Source organism: Alligator mississippiensis, chromosome 14 (assembly GCF_030867095.1).
Source record: "Alligator mississippiensis isolate rAllMis1 chromosome 14, rAllMis1, whole genome shotgun sequence".
Lineage (NCBI taxonomy): Eukaryota > Metazoa > Chordata > Crocodylia > Alligatoridae > Alligator > Alligator mississippiensis.
Genome location: NC_081837.1, coordinates 5,525,495 through 5,543,463, shown reverse-complemented (window position 1 = coordinate 5,543,463; position 17,969 = coordinate 5,525,495). Strand labels below are relative to the sequence as shown.

General features: G+C 46.2%; 1 protein-coding gene across 2 annotated transcripts in view; it reads right to left on the bottom strand.

Annotated features, from left to right (window-relative positions):
- The window catches only part of AATF (apoptosis antagonizing transcription factor), a 75,389-nt gene that overhangs the window by 2,729 nt on the left and 54,691 nt on the right, over positions 1–17,969 (bottom strand). The gene's annotated exons all lie outside the window — the stretch shown is intronic.

Sequence of the window (17,969 nt, the reverse complement as noted above, 5' to 3'; positions counted from 1 at the left end):
GTGTGGCTGGATACCATATCTCTAGGGAATGAGGTTTTCTATAAGTTTGCCCTTTACAGACAGGCTCTTCAAGTAAGAAAACAAGATTGAATATTTTAATAGGATGTATGAGACCGCAGAGCCATAAGGAGGATTCAATCAGACAGACTACGTGGGACTATAATTTAGTTTTCATACATTTTCTTGGACTTGACGGTACTTGAAAAACAATGAAAGTGACCCAGCAACAAGATTCCAATTAATATCACATATGCAGCAGTTCTGATAAGAGGGGCAAGATTCCCTGTTAAAAAAAAAAAAAGACGGCCAGTTTAAATTTATTTATTTTTAATTTTAAAACCTAAGCATCCTGACTAGGCAGGGAAGGCAGACGGGTGAGGAAGAACAGCAAATTAATACACCCTTCAGCGGTAAAACCAAAACTCATCCAGTTGCAAAAATATAAGGACTGTGGGCGTTTATACACCTACATTTATCCGCTGCGATGCGCCAGAGATCCGGCAGGTTGGAGCAGACTCAATTAACCTTTGATGCGTTTTATTTTAAAAGTGCGTCGCCGCCATTTTCTCAGCACTGACGTGCATTTCGCCATTTTTATAAACGCATATGACGCAGCGCCGGGCGCTTTTAAAAGCACCCAGCGCTGCGGCACAAGCATATGCGCACAAGTGCCCTGCGTGACAAACGCCTACTACCCAAGCCAAAAAGGCTCTTTAATTGGATCCTGGACTCAATACAGGAAGAACAAATGCACCAACTGGTAAAAATTATTGTGTGTTAACCAAGGATTATTAAAAAAACCTTATTTTAAATGAAGTCTGTGACCCTGAGGTTCGGAGGTTGAAAACTCCTGCTGAAAAAGTCAGACCAGGGACTCTTCAGTCACGTCTTGGGCAGGTCAGCCAGGAGGGACTGGTTTTTGCTAGGTAGGCACAACTGAGATAAGGGTGTGAGGCACAAAATTCAGACCTGACCCAGAACTTCCCACAGCGCAGAAAGCTCAGAGTTGAGCTCCAATCTCTATTAGACGCAAACGGGGATTGCAGGAGGAGGCTGCAGGTGCACGTGGTGAGTGGCTGACCATTAGCAGTACAAGAAGGTTGCGTTTCATAAACGGTCTGTTTTTTAAGTCTGCTCTAATGAATTTACTGCTCGGTTCTCAGAAAATTCAATGCGAGCTCAAGGAGTTAATGATGCAGTGGCTTTGGCAGCAAGGATGCTGTATCCTTCAGGTGTAATGACTTGGTCAAATCCACTGCTCTGTACCCAAAAGTAAACTCAACCTTAACTGTGGAGCTGTTGGAGCTTCCATGATACAGGATCACTGGTGTAATAACATGCGGCAGACTCAAACTGGCCGCTGCATGATGGGGCACAGATCTGAAACGCTGGCAAACCCTGCCCTGGGAGAGAGCAGGACAGCGGGGTGGGAAGAATCAGTGGAACGGTGCTAAGTGCCAAAAACATGGGGCTTGGGGACATCCAGGCACTGGCAGTGAGAAAACGGGAGAGCGAGGGAGGAAGGGGCAAGGTCCATGGTGCAGATCTGCAGCCAGGAGAGGGAGCACAGAAGGTGAAAGTGGGAGTGTGGCAGGTCCAGCAACAATAGGATTTTAGTAGCAAACTGTGGGTCTAAAGAGGCGCAGCTTTGTCCCGGAGCAATGTGCTGCAGGAACAAGGTGAGAGAGAAAGGATCTAGTTTAGGTAGGAGAAGTTGGCATCACATTTTACCCTCAAAGAGTCTTGGCACTAAATGGTCGTATGCAAAAGAACCCGGGACGTCACGTTCTCTTGCTCGCTGCTTCCCTCTCCATCTTTATCCTGTGTAAATGCCAAACAGCCGATGGAATAAAAAAAGAACCCAGGTGAACTCCCCTGACAGGACGCAAACATCCCGACTTCCCTGCTACCACAGACGCCGGCTTGAAAAATCATTATCTTCATCACGTTACAAAAAAAGAAAAGAAAAGGTGATGCCTCACGCAACCTCTCCTACACTTCGCAGCCTCCCTGCCTATTAACTGATAAGTATAACTTGCTTTTGCCATTTCAATTGAGAAATTAGAGAGCATAAAGCAGGAGGTTTTATTGACAAAAAAGGACATTGTGACTTTAAGACTCCATCATTTGACTGGGGGAGAAAAAAAAAAATGCAGAGAGTGATGCTATTTAGTCCTCCACAATCATAGCCTTCCAACCTTGCCTTGCTTGCTTGAGCCAGACCCCATCATTACCACTGAGCAAATGTTTCCACTTGTACTGCAATATCAGTGAAATTCCTGGGCAGAAAGCAGCAGTTACTGTCCGCAGCAGGGTTCACATGTCAGGAGCGGAGAGGGAAATGCTGAAACGGGTGTTTTGATAGAACATCATTTCACACTCAGGTGGGCAAAGCTGACAAACACACGCCGCTTGCTCCTGTCAAAGTAACTCGAAAGGCCGAGTGGCTTGGAGCCTTTTAAGGAAACGTCACCAATTCCACTCCCCCCCAAACACGCATGCACACACGCTCCGTTTTAAATAACCAGGGTGACTAATTGTATTGCAGCAAATGACACCCGGAAAGACAAATTCTCCTACCACCCTGTGGCTTCCTGTAGGCACAGGCTCCTGAAGCAGGCAGCCAAGGCCTGCGTCTTGCCAGCTCGAGCCCCCACACCCTGTTGCACCCAGGTCAAGGGCTTCCAATAAGGGAGCAACTCTGCTCGCTGAAGCCTGCAGATGCTTCCCCAGTGCCCTTCCCTTTTTCCCCAATCCACTTTAAGGCTGCAGCTCTAATCCGCCTAACTCAGTGACACTACAAGGGAAGCCTGCCCCTTTTCTATGCCTCTACACCCACCTGCTTTAATTAAGAACAATTCCACTTACCCACCCCAGCCCTCAAACATATGGTTTCATTGGGCTCAGACACCATCTCAGGCTCTTCGATATGATCCCGGATGAAAGGCGTACCAGAAAATCTCCCAAAGAGAGTCCATCAAACTCAACTATGAGGGGCCAGGCACCTATCGAACTGCTCCAGCTGGCAGCTGGTCCCAACACTATCCCTTGGAGAGAGTATGTTCACTTTCCTCTTATGTCTCAACCAAGGGGTCAACACAGAAAGATACCAGATGTAAAAATGTTATTCTGTGGCCTGTAACAGTTAACAAGCACAAAGCTAGCCAATTAGCTCGCTTTCCAGCTACCCTATCCTCAGCCAAAATGCATGCCAACAGCATGTGACAAGGCACAAACAGCACACACCTCAGGTCCCCTCATGCCCACACACAATCCCCTATTTTTTGAACGCTAGCACAACAGAGCTGTCCAATCCACAGCACTGGTGCAGCCTGCAAAGAGAGTGGGAAGAAGCTACAAGGTTTTAAGAACCAGGGAGGTTTTGTAAAGTATCATTTCCTTTGAATTTTGGAGGCAGTATTAACCTCTCACTGGGTGTGTCTACATGTGCATTTACTGTGCAGTAACTTACTGCACAGTAAGCGGCTTTTATACTGCCATCTACACCTGCAGGCATTACAGTGCAGTAAGATTGTGTGTAGGCTGACCTGGGACTAAAGTTAATCCCAAATAAGTCCACACAAACAGGGTTACTGCACAGTAACAACTGAGGCTTAAATCGAGATAGTTACTGCGGAGTACGGGCGTGTACATGTATACACGTGCCTGTACTGCAAATTAATTTTCAGTTACTGTGCAGTAACGGTGAACATGTAGATGTGCCTACTGTCTATTTAAATGCAAACATACCCTGCTTGCTGGAGCACCTGAGCTCTCCGGTCATGTAAGAAGTGCATCCTCATCAAGTCCTGATGAATTTAGGAAGAAAAGCAGAGAGCTATGAGTACGCCTGGCCAAAACGGCGGATGGAGCCTATGGCAAAGAGGCTCTGAAATCAAGTGCCAATCCCAGGGTTTTCCCATCATCCCTTTGCATCCCAGGAGGCGCGCATGGAGAAGAGGGTGCCCATTATACTGCAAACAAAATCATATGCCCTTCTGATAGGAAGTGGGCCATCAACTTGGGGTCCTGACCCTGCTCACGAGGGCCAGGCAGGAGCAGAGCTCAATCTCACAGACCAGGGGCAAGAGATGGGGAAGGCAACAAATCCCTGGGGGAGGATGCAGTGGGATGGCTAAATGCAGGGCCTTAAGAGTTTGGCTTCCATGGTGTCCTTTCAGTGGAAATGATCCCAGACCAACAGCCCTAAATGGCTTTTGCTCTGGCTGGGTGCCATCAGGCCCTGTTACGGAAACAGATTCGGTAAAGCCCCTTCTCCTCCACCTCCCAAAAACAATATCACATTTAGGAGAGAGAAGGCAGCAGTAATGCCCCTGCTGGGCTGCCATCATCCGCTCACAAGACAGAGGCCACGGGAGGATGCGCACACGTATGCAGCACATTCAACGGCACAGCAGGTGTGGACTACCTGAACGTACCTGGCAGTCAAGCAGGAAGAAAAGACTGATGGCTTGTGGGAAGGACATCCCGTCTGGTTGGAATTGCCATCCTCTGGGACTGTCAGTTCTGGGAAGCAAAAACACACCTGCGCCCCCCAGAAGTCTGCATGGCAGGCCACGCTCGGCTTTAAAAGCAAAGCAATTTAGCACATGAAGTCACTGCATGCTCTCTCCCTTGCACTCTTCCACTGCCGTAACAAAGTTTAAGCAGGGAGCGCATGGACTGGACAAACCTTCCAAAACCAAGCCGAGACGCTCAGAGCTTCGGCACAGCGGCAAGCAGGCACCTGCCAAAAGTACCGCAAAACCAGCGTGAGTGTTTTTCCCCTGTGGCCGCAGCTGCCTTTTCCCTCAATGCACCTCTCTCACTGGAAAGCCCTCAGAGGGGCAGGAGAGTTCAGGGATCAGTATTATGGTTGCTTTGAGCTCAGGGTCCAAATTAGCAAAACACGAAAGGCAAATTTTTGAGAAACCAGGTACTAGGATCCTGCTCTGACAGCTCACCACTGCTGGTGCTGAGATGATACAGCACAGAGCAGGGTTATTTCTAACTGGGGAGAGGAGTAGGAGTGAGCAGTGAAGGGAGAAAAAGAACAACAGAAAAAATGCTTTCTCCCAGGAAAACTAGCCAAGCTCTTTCTTTCTTTCCTTCTTCCTTCCTTTCTTTCTTGTTATTGTACAGGCTACCTTTCCCCTGAAGCATCTCCCCTCAGCAGGATTTAACCACGCAGAGAGTAAAACTCATCAATCCTCCAGGTTTAACCTTGTCTCTGTTTCAATTCACCAGGGTAAGTGTGGATTTTAATACTTTCAGCCCCCTTAAGGCGATGCATAATGAACTCGGATTTGGGTTAAAAAACATATAATTTCTCTCTTGCACCCACATACATTAAAAATCAGATTTGTGCCAGTGAGTTGAAACCCCTCAGCAAACTGCAAGCCAGCTGCCCCCGCACGAGGGAAAGGTGACTTTAGCACAAAAGGGTGCTGGTATTAGTGCTATGCTGAGGAATAACCTATACCAAGTAATTAATAGTACTTAGACCTGAGGTAGTGAGTTTGGAAGGATACAGGTCGATACAGGGGTCTTCCTTGAATTAAAATTTAACTTACCCTTTATTGCAACCTACAAAAGCAAGTAATGAGCACTAACATTTTTATTTCTTTTAAACTGTCATTTAGGCTGTAGAGGGGATAATTACCTATTTCCACTGTAGTAAGGTTTTATCACCCTTAGTGAGGCATTTTCTAATTTAATATTTTTACTATATTATCATAAAACCTGTTTCTGGAAAAAATGATCATGGATCACACAGCCATTTGCCATAAAACATGTGTGTGTAAGTACCTTGGCTTAATTATTTATGCATTTCTTTGGCATTGACTCAAAAAAAGAAAGCCTTGGTTTTACCAACATGCATCCCTCTCTGCTCCAAGCCCTGTGTGCAGTGCGCCAGAGGGCACCCAGCTACTCTGGATCAACTCTGCTCTTCAGTGCATGAATGATTTGGGACAAAGGAGGCACATGTGCATGCAGGGGTGGACGAGGAAGAGAGAGAGGGTCATATCTTACTCTTCACTCAACGTCCCTCTCAGCTGAGAAGAAGCCAGTGTTGCATGCAGTCTATACCACAGATGTGGTGGCTTCACAAGCATGACTGGCAGGGAAGGAAATGGCAGGAAGAGCCCCCCAGCAGTGGACTGGTTGCAGACTTTGCACTTATCATCATCCTAGCTCTCTGCACAGACAGGAAAGAAAAAGGAGCAGCAATCCCTGTGCAGGCCAGGAATTGCACGCATCACAGAGTAAACCATTGCTGTGTCATGCAGCATCGCCATATCACAGAAACACCTCCTGCACCTCGGAGCCCCTAAAGGGGTCTCATCACGCCTATTTTGTAGATGGAGGAAATGGAGGCAGACGCAGGATAAGTGGCATGACCAAGGCCAGTGACAAAGTCAGGTCTAGAACCCAGAAAAGTGACCTTGCCCAGGCTGCCACTATTACATATACACAAACGCAAATGGATTACAGAGTGATTAGGACATGCTGGAGTCACCCATGCGTGCAACTGTGTGCCAGAGATTAAAAATCTAAGTCACTTATTTTAAGATAAAACGTAACTTTAAAATATGCCTATGACAGACCTGCCCACACATACCAACAAATCAGTGGAAGACAGAGTTCACCACTCAAACTGCCTAACATTAACAGAGAGACAGGGATTCTTGGGGGTGACACCTGTTAGTGGACCAACTACATAGCTGGGATCAAGACAGACAAGCTTTTGAAAGCAAGGCATTCTTCTTCAGGTCCAGCATTGTTCCCAAAGGCATTCTTCTTGATTCCAACTAGACAGCTGCTCCAATAAAACATATCACTCCAAAAAACCCCTTGCCTCTTACATAATTCCTGGATCATCCTGGCTACCTCACTCTGGCATTGTTAACTACTGTTTTGATTAAGATATGCAAAACCTTTCTGACCAAAGGACAAAAGTGCCAACACACATGCACAATGGGCCAGCACAAACCTCAGGTACAACCGTATGCCTCATAAATATGAAAACTCTCATTTAAACATTTTTAAAAAGGCAACCAAAGAAACTGCCATTCACATTTCCTGTTACATTATCCCACTGAAACTGTCAGTGAGCAAAAAAGGGACACATCATATAATAGCTAACGCTATATTATTTTATATGTTAATAAAATTATAATTATGCCATTACTTTTTTAAAAAATATACGTGTGAAATAAAGTAGGCTAAATAATCTGCAGTGAATTCACTACACAGGTGGAAGCAGCCCCTTGATAAAGGCTAATGGGCTTGAGTGCTGTTTGGTTGGAATATTAATTTTTTTCTCGGAAGTTGCTTATACATCTGCCTTCATCAAGGAGACATCGGGCAGAGCATGACAAAGCGCCCCAATGAGAAGAGAGCTCAGGAAGCCCCAACAACCTAGGGTGAACAACAAAATAACAAAGCCACGGAGGCCAGCCTAGCAAACACACTGCATCTACCACATCAATAGTTTTGAGGGATGTCCTATAGCTCAGAGGTCCAGCACGTTGCCATTTTCTGTGTTGCAAATAACACAGCTAAGAACAAATACACCTGCACATCTCTGGGCAGGTAACATGGCACTACCCAGTCATAGGCTTGCTAGAGGAGAAAACACTTCATGTTTCTTACAGTCATGCAGCTAAACATTTCACAAAAATACTATTTTGTGTGGTCTGTGCTGTTATTGAGCTTTGGGTGTCTGGGCTCCTTTACTAGGCTGGGTCTGTGTAAGGGGGCTGGGTTTTTGCTTACTATGAAATTGGAAGGTTCATAATTTTACATGGGTAATAAAGGAAAACCTGAAGGATTATTTACTATAAGGTAAAACACTGGGCCCTGCTCTTGCTGGATCAAATGGTGAATGGTAGCGGTGACGGTAAATACAGCACGGATTCACTGATGGAAAGACACAGTGGTTTTCTGAAAGGATTTTGGTCCCTGTTTGTGCAGTTATATTAATACAGTGGTGCAAAATGGACTGTTTTGTTGTGCTACTTTTCTTGTGAAAATGTACTTAAATAGATTTACTTTCCACTCTCTTCCTTTCCCTGTCTACATTGTCCTTCCTCACTTCTTAATGACAATCTAAATATCTGGAATAGGCCCAAGGCAATATAACAAAGAATGGTATCTACCCAGCTCCTAGTGATATCCTCTACCGGGGGCAATGAATTTTTAAATGCACAAAAACAGGGGAAACACAGCAGCCTGAAAAGCATTTATGGCAGGAAGGGCAGTGAGAGAGGCCACAAGGTCAGATGCAACTTGGACAAAACCCAAAAGTCACCTACAGCTCCAAGAGTGGCTTAGTCCCCTGGAAAACTTTCTGCTTGTATCTTAAATCACCTTTAGCACACAGTAGTAAGAGTCAGACTATAAGCTTCCTGGTAAGCAGGGTAGATAGCCAGTAGGATAAAATAAGTACACATCCTTTTGTTAATTGACTTTAATTAGCTGGTTTTACCCTAAATCAGCACACACCATGCTGGAGCTGGCTCAGTATCCACAAGCACGCTCTAGATGCAGATACTCTGCGTGCTGATATTTCTGCAGGAACAAGCTCACGTTTGGCTGACGGCACCTATCGCAATCAGGAGCAGAGAGAGACTTGCTCAGTGATTACCCAACCGGGAATAAATGACTTGTGACTTTGAAAAACAAGGAAGCCACGCCACTGTTGAGCTCTCTCTTAGGCGGCCAGGACTCTGCCATCAGCTGCACCTGCCGTTGCCGTTTCCCGATTTACAAGAGGGCTGGCCACAAGGTGGCGCTGCCTGATTCGTTTCCTGGCCACAGCCGTGAAACCCAGGGAGCGCAGAACTCGGGCTATAAATTACCCAGAGAGGCGGCTATCATCACTGTGCCCAGCGCTTGAAGGAGATTCAGAAAGGTCTGCTTCAATTCCCTCTCTCTCCGTCAGGTCAGGATCGGGTCCTTCCAGCCCATGCAAATGCTTTTAGCTCCACGGCTTTAAATCATGAAAGGTGACATGTGACCTCTGGCTTGTCTCCTGAGATGAGGCACAAGATTTATAAATATTTAAGAAAGCCGATTCTTGCCCTAAACAAAGAGGCTCTGTGCGTTCTGCGGAGGGTGGATACAGTGAAGGGGCAGGAAGGGGTGAGGGATAAAGACATAATGTTGTTTCTTGAGCTATTTTCCCCTCGAGCCAGATACAGGCTTCAAATAGTCTTTTGGCTTCCCTGACTTGCTTAAATTGGGCGTTTCCCCCCCTTAACTTGCATTTTCACAGCCAAATATTCCCCCACCTGCTCTCAGGATAAAACAAGGCAGCGAGACAACCTCACTTCAATAGGATCTGGGTACCACATGCACATTCATGTTTGCTCAGTGGAGCTAGCTCAGCCATGGGCACCAGGTAAATATATGCCCACCCATAAAATAAGTGGGAGGCTGGGTGGTGTGGATGCCGGTGCAATAGTGGGGAAGCAGCGATATGGGGAGGTCTAGAGGACGCTCTGGCGCGCCGCCTTCACCGGCTCCCATTCCTAATTTTCTCGATGAAATTTAATTTACAAAATGTTGCCTGCCTGACCTCTCTCCCCCAAAGCACTGTTTGAGTAGATTAGCCACTGTACCGGCGCATGCACTCACACACACAATAAATATATAAAGAAAAATAAGGAGGGGAACATCCTTTGTGTACTTTAATATCCTGTGTTCCAGGGATGATTTCCCTCTTTCACAGCTTGACTGTTTTATAACAGATTTGATGCAAGAGAAAACAAATAGTCTCACAAAGGGAAGACGACAAATCATCTCGCAGCTCCTAACCGGTTTTTTTCCCCCCCCGTACAAAGGACATTTCCATAACAGAGGAGTTTGCCTCCTTGCCAGAGATGTCAAATATTAAACATCAGGATGCGATGAGGCCAGCCCACTGGCATTAGCCAGGGCCACGCGGCACGTTTTGTGACTGCCAGCTTCGAAGAAGACACAACTCTTTTGTTCAAAGACTGGCCCTCCTAACAACTATAGTTAAAAGCCATGGGATGCTTAACTGCTTAGATGTGAACCAACTTCTAAGAGCAAATCATAGGTTAAAAAAGAAAAAGAAAAAAAAGCTGACCAGACAAAACGATACACAAAAGCTGTGGGAAGAACAACGTGGGAGGCCCCACGCCTCCGAGCAAACAGTCGAGACGAACTGCTTGTGATCTGCCTTTTGCTGCTGCAGACGGTTCAAAAGCAGCAAGGTCCAAGGCTATCCCACCACCAGACTCCAGATTGCCAGGAGCTCGTGGCACAGCTCAACTATTTCTTCACAACCATGAGTTTATCACTTCAGGGCAGCTGGAAGGGGATTCATGCAGCATTCCCCCAAAGCTACTTAAAAGAAAAGGAGCCTAGACATGTTGAAAGGGGCTTTGCCAAGCAAGCGTCAAGGAAGGGGACTCTACTCAGAAACAGCAGAGTAGGAGTGACTGGGACAGTGTCCTCCCCTCTTGCCCAAAATCCAAGTCCAGAAACACAGTTTGGTCACAAGAATTTGGGGGGTAATGGAGTCCAAGTAGTGAGTCAATGAGATTCAGGACATGCAGTGGGCCAAAAACATTTTCCTGCGGGTTACACCCACGTAGAACTGAGCAATTCCACTCAAATCCATCAAGTTCCCCTGGACTCACCCATGTGGATCTGGGTCACCGGTCCTCGGAGCTGTTACTGCTTTTTTTGTCCATCTATTCCAAGTTCACAAAAAGGTGCTAGAATGACAGCTCTAGAACCCAAATTCCACTCCTAATCCAGGCTCCTAGCACTTTAATACCAGATAAATGGAGTGTGCTGAGTAACAGCTAGGATATCACAAACTTATTTTGTTAAACTCTTATGTAATGGGAGTATACTAATCCTTTAATGCCAGGATTTCCTCGCACGCACCCCCTGCTGCTCGCAGCGAGACACGGTGACAAAGCAACGGCACTAACTGGAGGAGTAAGGCACTTCTTGGGAAGAACAGATGCCCCAGTCCAAGCCAAGGAAAACCTTCCAAACTACTGCCTCAGCGACAGCCAGTTAATCTCTCTCCCTTTATCCTGCATCTTGGCAAGCATTGGTCCCTGGGTGCTAGAACAGCCTTCTTGCACTAGATTCTGCAAGTCTGGGCTGGTCTTGTACCACAGACCAAACGGTTTATCTTTTAAAAATCTTTTTAAGATGGGAAGGGACCATTTTGATCCAGACTAATAATATACACAAGATAGGGCATGGGATTTCCTCCAGTGCTTCCTGAATCAGTATCAGGTCTCTAAACCTGTAGGGCCTCGACCAGGCTCTTAGCTGGGCAGGTATTCATATCCTAACACACACCGTCATGCTTCACGGCCAGGATCTGTAATGTGGCACCAGGGAAGAGTCTGTCGCCAGATTAAAACCAAACCCTGTGTTGTTCATGGTTTTAGGCTAGTGTTTCCAAAGGAGCTTAGCAGAAATTAAGTGCCCAAGTGCCACAGAACTGAATGGCATGTGGGTACCTAATGCCAGACTTTAGGACACGGTCAGTACCTTCAAGGTCAGATTCTTCAATGGAACCCAGCATGGGGCTGGCAGCAAAACAGTCACTAAAAATGAATTCCCAATGTTATTTGCACCCCACTTCCGCCAGCATCCAGGGTTGCTGCTTGCAAAGGCAGTGGGGAACTGCTGTAACCCATGCAATCTCCTGTCCTCTCTACACAGGTAAGAGTGATACACCCAGCAGCAAGCCGCAGAAGTCCTGAGGTCATCTCCACTCCAAAAATACCACCTCTAACAGCGAGATCGGGGCTACCTCAGACTCTACAGTCCTGCAGACAGAAACACAACTGATTACATGTATCTATGATACAGGTGCATTTGCCATGACCCCTGTTCTGCACGTCAACCTCCCCAGTGACAGTATACAGGGCAGAGTTGTGTCCGAGACAGCTTTTTTCATAGTAGGACTAAGCTGGTGCCGTCCGACTCCCCACAGGCTACCACAACATGCTGCACTGGTGTGTTCTGGGAAAATCTGGCCAGCACCCCCTCCCCATTCTGTGCAGGAGCACGTGCATGGAGGAACTGCAAACTGAGCGGCACCTAGAAGATGCACGCGATGATGCACTCCTGCAGAGAGAGATGACCGGAAAGGGCATCAACCAATGCAGCTACCCAGGAAGAGGTCTAGATGGTAAACTCTGCAATATGCCAACGAAACCTGGCATAATAACCACAGTGACTAGCAGCGTATTGTTCATGATGTCCTGGGAACCTGACCAATTCACTACCTGGGGACAAAACCTGCTCAACAGTTGCAATGCCAACGGGGCCTCAGACACCAGAAGAGCAAGAGCTGTTCCCAGCAGGGAAGATACTGCCCATCAGGCTCGACAACGATGCAGATATGCTTAGAAAGAGCAACGCTAGGTTTCCACGAATATGTTCTCCTCACCAGTCCACCCTTGAGGCTGATGCAAAGTCCCAATGCTGATGATGAAATGTTCACCACTGTAAATAACCCTCCAGAGCCAACACATGTCCACCCAGCCCCTGCAAGGTTATAAATCCAAGCTCTGCATTTCAGCTTGTGCTTGTGTCTTTTTTTGTCCTGCCTGACATTACTGCAGGAAAGCCTCCTTTTTGCCTCCCACTTCTGCACGTGGTGCCATCTTTAATGATGATATATGGGCGTCCTTTTCCTCAGCGCTGCTGTGGGGAGGGGGTCGAACACGCGACACCGCCAGCATGTGTATCAACAAGCGAATTATAAACCGTGTCAATCCAAGTTAATGCAAAGCTGTAATCCTCTTTAACAAGAGATCAAATCAGTGCCATGAGTTATGTTCATTCTGTAATCTGATAAGGAATAGAGTGAGCCTCTAATAAAAGAGTAATGAGAGCCCTTAATGATACTGTTAAAAGGTAGCGCCAGTTAAAATATTGCTCTTGTTCCAACTGATTAGATCACTGGTGCATATTTGTGCAGTCTTGTTTTACCTGTGAGAATAACCAGTGTCATCTTGGGAGATAAGGGGGTTTGGACCAAATATCTGACTCTTGAAGCAGCTCCTCCATGCCAGTTTTCAACTTTCCAACAGTGATGTACTAATGTTACTGAGACTTAGAAGCAAGCAGGATCAGGTCCCAAATGAACAGCTCTGCCTGTAATCACCCCTGAGAAACATATTCTCATAACAGAAAGCAACTGAGCAAGAGACCTGGACTCAACCACCATAAAGTCAAGTTTCTGTGCGACCTTGGGGAAGGTCACCAATTTTAGGTGCCTCAAAGCCTTTGAGGACCTGGCCTTTTTTCTCTGTGCTTCATTTTTCCATCTGGAAGCCAGATATTATAGTACTGTCTTTACTTTGCAAGCGCGTGTCAGAATGACTGCAGTGAGGATTGTGAGGAGCTCAGATGCTAGCTGAGGTAGGTCTCATAAAAACCTTAGGTTACAGAGATGCAAATGAGACATCCTCAGAAAATCCCAGTTGCCCCAGGAAAAAGCAAGCTGTCCACAAGCCCTTGAACCAAGGTAAACCTACATTAACCCCAGTTCCAATCTACGGTCCTTTCTTCCTAGGACAATCACTTGTCTGGGTTGCATTTACCTCGCAGCTTTTGCCTCAAGGTCCTTCATCTCAGGACTAGTCCATTAGTGCGGTCAAGGCTTCTTGAATAGCTTGAAAATCCCAGCCTGGGCAGGTCATAAATAGATTTAAACCCTCCCTTGAGGCACACAACCTGCACCCTTGAGATCCATAAAAATCACCTTTCAACGTGCATCTTAAAACAATACCGGCGAGGGGTTAAAGTGTGGAGGGTCGGAGGCCACGCCATCATCCTGCCACCATCCTACACATTACAACCTAATATCTGAATGCAAGGTTAAACAGCCATGCCCATGTTTAGGGTACAGGAAGAAGTGGCCAGCTGAAGATTAACTGCCTGCCCAAAAATTCTAATATTGCAAGCAGTGGCGAGGAGGAGGAGGAGGAACATGGCAATGATGTTGACAAAGGCCACGTTTCATAGATTCACAGATGTTAGGGTCGGAAGGAACCTCAATAGATCATCGAGTCCGACCCCCTGCATAGGCAGGAAAGAGTGCTGGGTTCAGATGACCCCAGCTAGATGCCTATCTAACCTCCTCTTGAAGACCCCCAGGGAAGGGGAGAGCACCACCTCCCTTGGGAGCCCATTCCAGACCTTGGCTGCTCTAACTGTGAAGTTCTTCCTAATGTCCAGTCTAATGTTATATTTGAACATTTCTTTTCTCAGATGCAGAATGTAAAATGATTTACCCCTTCTGCTCCACAACAGCCATGACAGACAAGGCTGTCTGTCTCCAAACTGGTTTCCTCTTTTGTTTGCCAAATCTGCTGAGTACCAAGCAGCAAACATGGGAGGGCAGATTCTCATGGGTGCTAGCACCGTTCTGCTTCTCTCTAGAAGTATAAACAGCACCATGTCCAAAGCATCTAAGCACCTTGTAATCTTTAGTGTATTTTCTTTACTCCTGATGAGGAAGGGCAGTGCTATCGCCCTCATGCTACAGCTGGGGAACTAAGACACAGACGGAGTATGTGGCAGAGCAAAGAATTCAGCCCCGTGCTAGAGCCCTACCCCCTGGACTATCCTTCCTCTTACCACTGAAGTTATTTAGATGGCAAATATAGCCTAAGAAATGAATAAAGGCCTACCAGGCACCAAGATACTCTGATTTATGCTTCCACAACACCTGAGGCAAATGGAGAGATGAAACACTGCATAAACTGCCAAAATACTGGATACTCCCCTTCTCATACTCATGCCTGGGGACACAGCACTTTAGAGGGGCTCTGGCAGTGCAGCATGGAACAATGAAATTTTGGCTGGTCAATGCAATGTACCTCACTCCACAAATTACAGAGGAAAACTGAAGACCTGAACAATCACTGAACCCAATCGGGCTGTAGACAACACGCCATGCAGCACATTCAAGAGTCCACCCAACTAGGACCCAATCCAGCACACACTTCAAGCCAATGGGTAGTTTCCATTGATTGCAAAGGGTGTGAAAGTGGGACTTTACTGGATATTCAATGTGATGATCATAAGGCACAACAGCAGAACATCTCAAGGTATTAATCCTGGAGGAGGAAACCGAATGCCCAGTGTAGGGCAATAAATACCTTGCTGCCTTGTCCTACCAGATACTAGGACAGTTTAGGTGTCATTTAGATTCTACCTCCCTACCACCAGCCTGGGTTCACAGAGAATCGCCCTTCCAGTTCCTATGTGCCAGCTCCCAACCAACAGCCCCAAAACCTTTCAGCGCTCACCATCTTTTCTCCCTCCCCTATTAATCCCTCCCCATTTTTATATGCATCTATCTACAGGCATTTTCTAGGTATCTACGCCACGGAATCAACAAACGCAGGTACTGGCAGGGAGATTTGGTGTATAGCGATTTTCCTTGCTGACGTTATCCTCAGTACAGCCAGGCCTTCACTACCCTTTTACAATTAATTTCTTCTGCAGGTTTAAAAACATGTTACTGTTTTAAAACTTTTCACACTATAATACATAGTGCTCCACTGCGTAGAATTTTATTTATTTTGGGGTCATGCTTCTAAGTGCCTGAGCAAAAAAGCTCAGTGCATGATCACATCACTGTGAAATGTGTATTTGCATTTTCAATCTAGTAATTCACACTTGCAAACAATAAAATTACCTTCTACTGCCACAAAGGAAAGCTGTTATCATTACTGTCTCGTGTTCATGCATATAGGGTTGTTGTTGTTTTTTTAAAATTCACTCAGCTTAAATTGGATGCTGCATTGCTTGTTCTGCCCTCAAACTCTTATCCAATGCTGCTGTGTGGTGTAAAAGATCCATAGTGTCCACCCAAGACAGGGATACGTTTTAAATGAGGATGCAAAATGGTTCCTATTCACATAATGGACAACATTTTCCAAAAGTGACTAGTTCTTGTACTTCATGTCTAAATTAGACTACAAATAAATCAAAAGTATGGGAAGGAAGAAAATAAGACATGTGATCATCTCCACATATTTGAGGAAGTGAATGTAAGGGCTTTTTTATATTCAGCCCTGGACACAAATCAAAGCTGTATAGATGCTACATCTGAACTAGAAAGAAGAAGAGTGGTTTTGTGTTTGTACCTTGCATTCTTTGTTGGCATTCCCAGTAGTATACACATGCAGTTATGTATAAAGACTTGCCTACACACAGAAAAGTTAGTGGAGAATATGCCAAGGCATGAATTTAAAACACAACAGATATTCCACACTAACTCTTTGTGTAGACACTGTTATTCTGCACTGAGAAAGTCTCAATTTAACTCAGTCTCTAGAATAGCTACTGTGCTATTGACCCGACAAGCCAGTGGCAGAGCTGGGAACAGAAACCAGGTCTCCCAAGTCCCACCCAATCCGCAAGGCTACCCTGGGCACATTTAGGGCATATAGTCCTGATAGCATGCTGTGCCATACAGAAGCACTATAGGAATGACCTAGCTAGCATCCTGTAGCACATCTATTGGCCAACCACGCTGACAACAATGGTTTTCTATGACCAAGAGCCAGTGCTGGAAGTTCAGTAGCAAATGCCATAAAAAAGTACAGCAGGCCCCAAAGTGTGTAATAAACTTAACAAAAGGGGTAAGTCCCCCCAGTAAATCAGCAAGCAGCAGCTGCCCACATGCCTGCCTCAGAAGGCACCTGTCAAACATGTAAGCAATGTAATAATCCACCCTGCACGGTGAAACCGCCCCCAGGAGATGCTCTCAGTAAGTCCCATGTCAAACACTACCTCCCTTCCCACAATGATCACTATGTCGACACACCAGAGCGCAGAGAGCATCCCAGTAGCTGTAATAGTTTCTGAAGTCAGCAACACCCTCTACCACTTATTGTGGAGGGAAGGTGCCTCTCTGAGAAGCACAGGGCATAAAGATGGGGCAGCAGAGTTCAAGGGCAGCAGCAATTCACACAGCCCATTGCAGTTCTTAGCCAGGTGAGGGTTTCTGTGCAACGTCTGGAATGAACATGACTGCTGTGGTCTGAGGATGAAGAGGCCGTGTCACCCCAGTGGGCACAAACGTGGGAAGGCCATTCCTGGGCTCCTGTGACCAACAGCTTTATTTTTATACACACACAAGCATAAAGGTTGAAGTGGCTCATCCAATATGAATGGGGGTGCGTGCATGTACATGTGAGATCTGTAGGAGAATGTACAACCTACTGCACAGGCAAAATGAAAGACACGCCAACCTCATTTAAAATTCTCAGTGCATAAGTCACAGCCAGTCAACTGGAGTTAATACCAGTGTACCGAAGTGCTAGAATCATGCCTATTATTATGCATGTGGTAGGTACCAGTTCTTATTTTTCCCCATGCTACCTGCTAATTGCAACAAAATTAATAAACAAAAATGCCGTGAGTGAGAAGCATTCAGAAAGGGCTTCTTTAAACAGAAAAGACTATTTTAAAAAGATATATATGCCAGGTGGTGGAAAAAAGCAGCAGCCCAGGTTCTAAGGAATGAGCCCTCTTTAGGCATATATGCGGACTGGAATTGGAAAGCCCATCTGTGCCTCTAACGCGCCGCCTTGTACTACGGATGCCAATTACCATGAACAAAACAATAAATGGCCTGGCACCCAGCTATAATCTGCTATACCCCACTTTCATGCTTCAACCTCAAGGGTGATGTATGTGGGAGACAGGAGCAGGACGTACTCACTCGGCAAACCCAATGAAGCCTGACTGCATGCAGAAAGCACTGCATGATGCATTGTTCAGGCCTGAGTTTTGGAGGGTAAAGGAAGGAGCAGAGGCACAAAGTTTTAGAACTCAGTGATCACATAAGGGCAATCACTGTTCCCAGTCAGTCCAGTGGATGCATTCTATTCCACATGTTCCTCCTCTGGGAACCCTGTTATCCCAAGCTGAGCTAT